The sequence below is a fragment of the Eriocheir sinensis genome, chromosome 32 (genome assembly GCF_024679095.1).
Source record: "Eriocheir sinensis breed Jianghai 21 chromosome 32, ASM2467909v1, whole genome shotgun sequence".
Lineage (NCBI taxonomy): Eukaryota > Metazoa > Arthropoda > Malacostraca > Decapoda > Varunidae > Eriocheir > Eriocheir sinensis.
The window spans coordinates 3,793,912-3,804,670 of NC_066540.1; positions in this window are offsets into that span (position 1 = coordinate 3,793,912).

Sequence of the window (10,759 nt, forward strand, 5' to 3'; positions counted from 1 at the left end):
TCCCCACAGTTCCCCAGGCTTGTCTTGGGGGATAGGGGGACTGGGGTGGTGGAGGGGGTGGAGTGGTGATTCTTAAGATTTACCTCAAATTTACTTGTTTCAAGCTTTTTTGTGGCTGAGGTGACAGCTTGGTAATATTCCAGAATCACACCCAGGCTTACCCATGTCAAGTTTACCTGTTTCAAGCTTTTTGTGGCTGAGATGACAGCTTGGTATTATTCCAGAATCACACCCAAGCTTACCCATGTCAAGTTTACTTGTTTCAAGCTTTTTGTGGCTGAGGTGACAGCTTGGTAATATTCCAGAATCACACCCAAGCTTACCCATGTCAAGTTTACCTGTTTCAAACTTTTTGTGTCTGAGGTGACAGCTTGGTAATATTCCTGAATCACACCCAAGCTTACCCATGTCAAGTTTATCTGTTTCAAGCTTTTTGTGGCTGAGGTGACAGCTTGGTAATATTCCAGAATCACACCCAAGCTTACCCATGTCAAGTATACCTGTTTCAAGCTTTTTGTGGCTGAGGTGACAGCTTGGTAATATTCCAGAATCACACCCAAGCTTACTCATGTCAAGTTTATCTGTTTCCGTTCACCGGTGATGAGGTTTCAGGCCCCGGTCCGCCGCCGCAGCAGCGCTCCACAGGGCCGCCAACATTACAACAGTAACCTAATGTTGTCCTCAATCCTCATGTTCGTAAAATTCTAGTGTTTGCCCATACTCCCCCTCACCCCCAAAACAAGCTTGGGGACCGGTGGGAATGTGGGTTTCCGGGTGGGGGACACGAAATCCGTCGCAATCTCATTTTTTAGAGGGGGAGGAAAAATACCCTAGGTCTAGGGAAATTTCCTACATTTAGGGATTTTTTCTCCCACGACCACTAAATTAAGTGTTTGCGGCAAATTTAGTGTTCCCCACGAGGAAACCACACATTCCCACTGGAAGCCAAGCTTGTTTTGGGAGAGAAGCGTAGTGGACCCTTCAAACGCTGCTCACCTCACCGGTCTGGTGTGTCGCCGCAGCCAGCTGCGCCCAAATAAACCGCCTACACCACACTCATGCCCTCTCTTTAGCACCGGTTTGAGTAGGTTGTCACCTCATTGCAAGTTTCTGTCCTGCTAGTAGAGTCCGTGGCACCAAACAATCTTCATTGTTCATCACTGACACAAGCAAAACCACTGCCTGTGATCCATCCAACTCCGCGCCCTAGAGAGTACTAGTTGTGGGTTCTAGCGCACGTGCAGGCTTGTTGGTGGTAGCGAGTGTTCTAAGTGCTAATCGGTTCACGGATAGAGAAACTCAATATCCGTTAGGGTTACTTTATTGGACAAAAATACAACAAGTCATTGAGACAAACACAACACAAAAAAAAGATGTTTGTGTGGGTATGCGTTTGTGTGAATGTTGTTTGTGTAGGTTAACATTTAAGTGTTGGTGTATGTGTATAACAATGTGTAACGGTGGACAACAAAAGGACATAGACGGACAGTCAAAGGTAAACGAGTACAAGAAAGATAAACATTGAAGACACGACGCGGACAGAGACAAGGACTGACGATGAACATGAAAACACAGAATTTTAGTCTTTCTCTGCAGTGCACCATTTTCTTATGTGTCACTGAGGGGAAGGAACACGCGATTCGAGCGGTGACTGCTACAGATATTCCCCCCCAGTGACTTCATAGAAGGAACGATATCTTCCTGGTGCGGACTGGTGCAGATGGTGTTGTTTCGGCGACGGAGAGATGGGGCGCCTGGTCTGGGGCCAGTAGGTACGCCGGCTTGACCCTGTCTACGGAGACCGCGTCCTGAGAACCATGTTTGTCTATCGTGACAGTCTTTCTGGTCCGTCTCAGGACGCGGTAGGGTCCTTGGTAGGGCTGCTGCAGGGGCCGCCGAACGGCATCCACGCGCACGAAGACGTGGGTGCAGGTGGCGAGGTCCTGGTTGACGAAGGTCTTCTTCGGGGAAGAGCGAGGCTGCACTGGCTGGAGGCTCCTCATGGCACCTTTGAGGCGGGCGGCGAAGTCCTGGACGCCGCAGGGGGCGGTGTCAGGTGTGGGCGCCAGAAGTTCGCCTGGGAGCCGGAGGTTGGTGTCGTACACTAGTTCAGCCGAGGAGTGGTGCAGGTCTTCCTTCAGGGAGGACCTGATGCCGAGGAGGACCAAGGGAAGAGCCAGGGACCAGTTGTCGCGTTGGGTGGAGGCCATGAGGGAGGATTTCAGCTGCCGATGGAAGCGCTCGACCATGCCGTTAGCCTGCGGGTGATAACTTGACGTTCTGTAGCGGCGGATGCCAAGGAGGGTCATGACTTTGTTCCACACGTTAGCCTCGAACTGGCCGCCGCGGTCTGAGGTGAGGCTGAGAGGGACGCCGAACCTGGAGACCCAAGTAGCAATGAAGGCGTGGGCGACGGCGTCCGTAGTGATGTCAGCGATGGGGGCGGCCTCAGGCCAGAGTGTGAAACGATCCACGCAGGTGAGGATGTAGCGGTGGCCTGCGGAGGGCGGCAGGGGACCAACAAGGTCAATGTGGACATGGTCGAACCTCTCTGTGACGGGCGTGAAGGTGCCGGGTGGAGAGTGTGTGTGTCGCGTCACCTTGGAGGCTTGGCAGTCAGTGCAGGTTTTGGTCCATAGTCTGACGTCTTTGTTAATTCCCTCCCAAATGAAGCAGGACGTCATCAAACGCTGCGAGGCTCGAATGCCAGGATGAGAGAGGTCGTGAAGCTGACGGAAGGCCTGGTAGCGGTGTCGCTGTGGCAGGTAGGGACGGATGGTGGCCGTAGAGACGTCAGCGTAGAGAGTGACCTTGGTGCCTGGGAGTGTGATTTTCTTCACTTTAAGCGCCGGGTTGTTCAGAAGCTTCTCCAGCTCTGCGTCGCCGGACTGATCGGCGGCTATGGCGGCGTAATCAAGTGAAGAGGACGTCACAGCGGTAATGTTGCGAGAGAGGGCGTCAGCTGGAGCGTTGTCTGCACCTTTGATGTACCGGATGTCAGTGGTGAACTGCGAGATGTAGTTCATGTGGCGGAGTTGACGTGGTGTATAAGAGTCTTTGTTCCTCAGGAAAGTTGTAGTGAGGGGCTTGTGGTCGGTGAACACGTGGAAACGCCGGCCTTCAATGAAGTAGCGGAAACGTTTGACAGCCTTGAAGATGGCGAGAAGTTCCCGGTCGTAAGCGCTGTACTTGGCTTCAGACTTGGAGAGCTTACGGGAGAAGAAGGCGATCGGCTTCCAGGCGTTGTCGACGAACTGTTGAAGGACAGCACCATTCCCAGTGTCGGAGGCGTCTGTTGCAATCGAGATCCCCGCGTCATGGGCAGGGAAGGACAACATGACTGTGTCGCTGAGAGCCTTCTTAGCAGCGAGAAAGGCCGCGTCAGCGTCCGGAGTCCAGGCGAGAGTGACAGACTGGCCACGCTTGCAGGGCTTCACCATGGCGTAGAGGGGCTGGAGCATGAGAGAGCAGTGTGGGACGAAGCGGTTGTAGAAGTTAACCATACCCAGGAATTCCTTGAGTTGGCGCTGGGTGGACGGCTTCGGGAACTGCTGGATGGCTTCAGTCCTTGAGTTGAGTGGAGCGATGCCCTCTGGAGTAACAATGTGGCCAAGGAAGGTGAGGGAAGTAACACCGAACTCAGACTTGTCCACGTTGATCTGTACTCCGTAGTCTTGCAAGCGGGTGAGGACTTGGTGAAGGTGCTGTTTGTGAGAGGCTTCATCCGGGCTAGCGATGAGTAGATCGTCTATGTAGGCGAAGCAGAAGGGTAAGCCGCGGAGAACATCGTCTATGAAGCGTTGAAAGGTCTGTGCCGCATTCATGAGTCCAAACGGCATCCTGACGTATTCAAAGAGACCGAAGGGCGTGATGACGGCAGTCTTCGGTATGTCGTCAGGATGGACTGGAATCTGGTGAAAGGCCTTGACGAGGTCCACACGTGAAAAGATGGTGGAACCAGCAAGTTGAGACGAGAATTCCTGGATGTTTGGCACCGGGTATCTGTCCATCTTAGTGCGCGAGTTAAGGGCTCGGTAGTCTCCACAGGGACGTATGTCGCCGTTCTTCTTGGGGACGACGTGGAGGGCTGATGACCAGTTGCTGCTACTGGGCCGTACAATACCTTGACGCAACAGAGACTCGAACTCGGCCTTGGCTTGACGGTAGCGTTCAGGAGCTAAGCGACGGGCCTTGGCGTGTACTGGAGGTCCTGTAGTCTCTATGTGATGCGTAACGTGGTGCTTGACGGGCAGGCTGGCTGAATAGGGCTGTGTCAGCGTGGGAAAGGACTTGAGCAGGGCGGCGAACTGGTGGTCCTTGTGAACGACGGCAAGTTGCGAGCTGTCACCTGGTGCTGGTTGAGCATTGGAGAAGATGGAAGTGAGCGGGTCAACCAACCTCCGTCCTTTGACGTCGACTAAGAGGTTGAAGTGCCTTAGGAAGTCAGCTCCGAGGATTGCCTGCGAGACGTTCCCGACGTAGAAGGTCCATTCGAAGCAACGTCGTAGGTAAAGGTCCACTTGCATGGTGTGTCGCGAGTAGACAGGTATTTTGGTACCGTTGGCGGCGTACAGGTGCAAGAGTGGAGGTAGAGTTCGCTGACTGGCGGTTGCTGGGATTATACTGACATCAGCGCCGGTGTCAATCAGGAACTTTGTGTTGGAACGGCAATCATGAAGGTGGAGCTGCGCTGAGGGTTGATGACGAGCGCTATGCTGCACTAGTGCTCGTCCTTGGAGTTTGACGCCTTGTAAGTGCACGGGGTGGTACACCCCGTAGCTTTCTCGCCGAAGTTGTTGTGGTACCAGCAGAGTCCTGGGCTTTTCGAACGGGAGCGGCGCCGACGTCGGTGAGGAGTGGGGGAGCGAGAGCGGCGGCGATCGAGCCGCTCCTCAAGAAAGGTGACTTTCGTCGCGAGCAGGGAGACTTGCTTGACGAGTTCGTCAAATTGAGCGGTCCTTTCGGAGACGACGGAAGACACTGAGGAAGTTAGCGGTCCAGGTAGAGTTGCCATGAATTCGTCTGCTAACTTGGCAATGGCGTCGGGCTTTAGGTCGTCCTTAACGCTGAAGAGGCTGCGCTGGACAGCAGGGGGCAGACGTTGGTAAAACAGCTGTTTGAACAAGTCTGGGTCGAAAGACTGATACTTTTCGCCGAGCAGCTGCTTCATGCGGCGTAGGAGGTCCGTCGGTTTCTCATTACCCAACTCTTCTTTGGAGAGGAGTTCACGGAGGCGGGTGGCAACAGAAGACTGAAGGCGTTGGAGTAGGGCAGTCTTCAGGTCTTCATAGGCATGATCAGAGTTGTAGGATGAGGCGATGACGTCAGAGACTTGTGGAAGGACGTCGGCGGGCAGGAGGCTAACAGCGTGAGTGTACTGAGTAAGGCTGTTAGTAATTTTGGCAGTCTTGAATCCGCACTCCAAAATCGAGAACCATATGGAAGGGTCCTGTGAGCAGAAGGGCGGCGCTTTGAAGGACACCGCCGCCGCAGCGGAAGAGTTGTCGTCGTCAGACATGGTGAAGTTGAACGGTGTTGGCAAGGGCGCTGGCGTACAACGGGCCAGGAGCCACGGCAGTCCGTGAGAGTAGAACGAACTGCGTGTAGTATAGGCACTGGCGCGTGCTAGGGACCTCAGTGGCCCGGGGAGTGAACCAGTGTCCAAGAAAGCACTGTAAAACAACACTGTACACTTAGTGGGAACACTGTGACACTAACTGTTGCTGGGGACTTGCTGCACTGAACTGTTGCTGGACACACTGCACTGTACACATAGATCCACAAGTGTAGGATAATCCAAGAGGGCGGTGGTAGATCCAGGAGGCGGTGGTTAATCCAGGGGGCAGCTAGTAATCCCAGTGGGGTGTCACACTGTGTCTGCGTGTACACTGAGTCTGCGGTGTGTGGTGGCGTATACACTGAGTCTGTATGGCGCGTACACTGAGTCTGTGTGTGGCGTGTACACTGAGTGTGTGACACTGTGTGTCTCAGTAATATGTCGTACTGTGTTTGAGTGTTCACTGAGTCTGTGTAGTGTGTCACACGATGTGCGTGTCTCAGTCGCCGGACCAGCAGAAAAGCAGGGAGGAGGAGGGGTGGGGGTGGGTGGGTGAGCGCCGGGAGAAGCACCATGGGGCACAAAAGATGCCTGAAGGGCGCTGAAGATGCCTGGAGGAGGCGCACAGAGGAAGCCTAGAAGAGGCGCACAGAGGGTGCCTGGAAGAGGCGCACAGAGGGTGCCTGGAAGAGGCGCACATAGGGTGCCTGGGGGAGGCACAGAGGGTGCCTGGGGAAGGCACAGAGGGTGCCTGGGGAAGGCGCAGAAGGCGCCTGGGGGAGAGCGGGGGAAAACCCTGAAGGTGGCAACTACGCCTATGGCGTAATGTTTCTCCCGACGTGAGTGCTCAGCCCCACAAACCCCGAATGGAGGTGAGGATTTTTGCCCCAGGAGAGGGCGGACGAATGGACAAGTTACCCTGCCCAGGTCCACCACTCTAGGAGAGAGTGCCCTTAAAATGGCACCGGCTATAAGCCACCTTGAACCATAGCAACACTGCGGGGTCACCAATTGTTGGTGGTAGCGAGTGTTCTAAGTGCTAATCGGTTCACGGATAGAGAAACTCAATATCCGTTAGGGTTACTTTATTGGACAAAAATACAACAAGTCATTGAGACAAACACAACACAAAAAAAAGGTGTTTGTGTGGGTATGCGTTTGTGTGAATGTTGTTTGTGTAGGTTAACATTTAAGTGTTGGTGTATGTGTATAACAATGTGTAACGGTGGACAACAAAAGGACATAAACGGACAGTCAAAGGTAAACGAGTACAAGAAAGATAAACATTGAAGACACGACGCGGACAGAGACAAGGACTGACGATGAACATGAAAACAAACACAGAATTTTAGTCTTTCTCTGCAGTGCACCATTTTCTTATGTGTCACTGAGGGGAAGGAACACGCGATTCGAGCGGTGACTGCTACAGGCTCTTGAACCTCCTGCCCGAGCTATTCAAACACGTGAATTCCAACTAACCGCATTTCAAATCTGCTTCACGTTGCCAGTAAGTGAAGGTAATTGTGGAGATTAACTCCACGCCTCCAAAATATGATAATAAGCCTCCTATATATTATAGTTAAGAAATTAAATACATGTCCCTCAACCATAATATGAAGGCGTAAGTATACTTAAAAGTAAAGAAAAAGGGGGAATCGGTTCTCTTAATTGGGGAGCATAGTAAAACTAACCAAACGTTGCATAACCTAACCTCTAACAGGGGGCTTTGCCCCCCTCGACCCCCTGCTAACCCCCCTGGACCCCCCCACCACGTATGATGCGCCGGAAAATCGTGTTTTGTTGGTGGGGGAGCATATTTAATTTACTCTAATTGAACTTTACATAACCTAACCTCCAACAGGGGGGCTTTGCCCCACTCGACCCCCCTGCTAGCCAGGGGGGCCCTCTACATGTATGATGCGCCAGAAAATCATGTTTTTTTGGTGGGGGAGCATATTTAATTCACTCTAACCTAACGGGGGGGGCAAAGCCCCCCTGAGCCAGTTTTCCGCCATGGTGCGGTGCACACCTTTGGGCAGAGTTGCCTTTGTCCTTCTGTGTGGGGTGTGCGTGTCCTCAAAGTCGCCTTTCTCAACTCTTCTGCCCATGACCGGAAGATTACCAAAATGAGACGGCTTTTTTCAACTTCCCAAAGTCAAAAACATGACACAGGGAGTTTGTTGATGAAGATGGCGATAAAACAACAGTTCCTGCTAGTTTGTGTTTGTGGTTTATGAAGCCAGTGTGTTCATTTTGTAGTCTTTCTATAGTGAGGAAAGTGATCGGCTTAAATAGCTTGTTGAGCCGTGCGTCCTTGTTTAACCCCTTGACTGTGGATTTCCTATAATAGGACATCACCAAGCTACAGGAATGGAACAAAAGGTGGCTGCTACAATTCAGTGAAGAAAAATATAAAGTCATCCACCTTCAGAGGGGATATCCAACATACCAATACCACATGAGAAATACTCCATTATCCAACACAGAGGCAGAGAAAGACCTGGGAGTATATGTTGCCAGGCTACCAGTGAAAGCCAAATCCGTGCCAATCACAGCCGATGGGTTAATAGGTACTACAGTAATCCCTCGCCTTTTCGCGGTTCACTTATCGCGGTCTTGCTGTATCGTGGATTTTAAAATTGTAAATATTTAGTTTCGTATCGCGGATTTTTCGCTATATCGCGGAATTTTGCGGTATAGAGGTATTTTAATATATTTTTCATTTTACTTATTTTTCAGTAAAAGAAGTATTTTTTAGCCCAGAAAAATTGTCAACAATATAAAAAATTAAGAAAGTATCAATAAGAACATATTGAAATAATATTAAATTGAAATAAAATACGTAGCGTACAGCAGATGAGTAGACAGACTCGCACGTATGTAAAACGCAGCTACGGCCGCTTCCGCTTGAGCTAATTTGCCCACGTGTGATTGTACACGGCACACTAGCTGTTGGCTGATGGATGGGAGGCGACCAACACTGTGTTCTGTATCCTGGGCGCTGATTGGCTCAGCGACCGTAGCATTTGTTGGTTCGTGAGTGGTTAGCTCGGAGACAAAGGGAGAGTGTGTTACAGCTTGCTACCGTTAAATGCTCGAGAACTTGGCAGTGAGGACCCAGACAGGATGAGGCAATGACTACACTTGAACGAGACTCAAGTTCTAAACTTGCTTAACATGATTACTCCAAGCTTATCTAGTTTCGTGGAACTCTTTGCGGTACTGGAATAAACATGTGGAAAGCTACTGAACCGAACAGCTGATATGCTGTTCTTCTTCTTGTGACCACAACTTACCGACCACGCGAGTAACCGACATGTTAGTGACTGAGTTTGTGACTAGAATTTCGATGAGTTTCCCGAGAAATGTAGCCGACTTTGACTCTCGAGAAACTAGTGGTTGGGTGACCTTGTTCACACGGGCTGAGGCGAGATTCACAGAGATATGCGTGCTTATATAAACAATATATATAAAATATAATATATAAATTATATAAATAATAAAATAAATATAAGGTCGCTACTTCGCGGATTTTCGCCAATCGCGGGGGGTTCTGGAACCTAACCCCCGCGATAAACGAGGGATTACTGCACTACCAAAGGCTGGCCTCACCTCAGCCGACTGGGTTCAGACCACTTAACCTGAAATCCCATCCTAGCTAAGTGACCCGCTGGTTATCCTTGTCCTCTGGGGCCTGGGGTATGGGATAGGTCGGTGCAGCAGGGAGATCAGTCTTCATATTTTATAAGGTGAGTTGGGTGTGAGTGCGGCCTAAACGTATTGCACTAAAATAGCAATACCGTCAAGGGCCCGGATTCATCAATCTTACCAACCACGCCTCCGGTATCTCTCACATTTACCGGAACGCTACCAGAGCTGCGGCATCTTTCAAACACGGCATTCATCAACGGTATGGTAACGCTCCGGTAACTCGCACCCTAGCAACGATTTGTTGGGCTGGATAGCCAATCACGTGCGACCTTTGATGCTGTATTTCAGCTTTCACGTGTCGTTTGTTTACTAATACACAGACTTCAAAATCAAGACATGTGTATTGTACAGGGGTAAATTCTGCCTTAAAACAAATAATTAGCGTGGTGATCCCTCAATTAGATGCGTTTTTTACGAATGAATGCACGTTACTTGTATATTAAATTTTATTCTTGAAATAAAAATATACTCGCTTATGTAGCCTAGCAAATTCTGAACATTTTTGTATGTTACCTACATAGTTTTCCGTCGCCAACGCCAGCTGCGTGCCTCGCTATCACAAGATTGGGTATTATTCTAATGTTTGCCCATACTCACCCCTCGCAACCAAAACTGGCTAGGGGGCCATTGTCATCATGCCTCACTGGTGCAGCCAAGCAATGGGCGTGGGCGTGGGAAGTTGTGGCTGCTGAGGTGAATGGCGTGATCGAGTGGCTTCGTGAGTAGTGTGGGAGGAAGTCAGAGCAAAATTTTACGACATTAAACTCCACAGCAAGAATATTGGAGACTTGAGACGGGAGGTGACTGTCACAGACAGAACATTATTCCCTCTGCAGTGTTTTAACAAGTAGGGAAAAGTCATGTGGGTGGACAGTTCCACAGACCTACATACTATAGAGTGCGGCCTGCAAGTGAAGCCGGCCTGAGGCCGTGCACGGGTCTGCCCAGTTCATCCCAAACCGACGACTTCACACACCTCACTCCCACCCCGTTTCCTGACCCCAACATTCATTTTTGAGAAAAATGGAGACCACCACCATCTTCTTGAGAAAATTCTGCATCACCCTAGCATAAAATTGTAACAATAATGTGTAAATACACATACGAAAATCAAAGTTAAATGAATAGGGAGTACACATTTTCTTGCATTTATTTCGCTTCAACTCCTTCGTACTCAGCTGGTTTTCGTCACATCGCTTCTATAAGCCCAGATCCTAAATCTGCATGCTTTTCTGCTTCTGATGGTGTAGGGCACGTTACGAGGTAAAAAATACATAGGCTCAAAATCGCCTCCGAACATGAGCCGCGGCAGTGTCTAAGCACTTACCACGCCTGCGGTAACTCAGTTACGGGTGCTCGGAGCCGCGGTAACTTTTGGCCTTACCACAGCTCCGGTAAGTGGTTGATGAATGCCGATTTACCGGGTGGGCGGAGATACCGCGAGACTTACCAGACAGAGGTCCGGTAAATGGTTTGATGAATCCCGCCCAA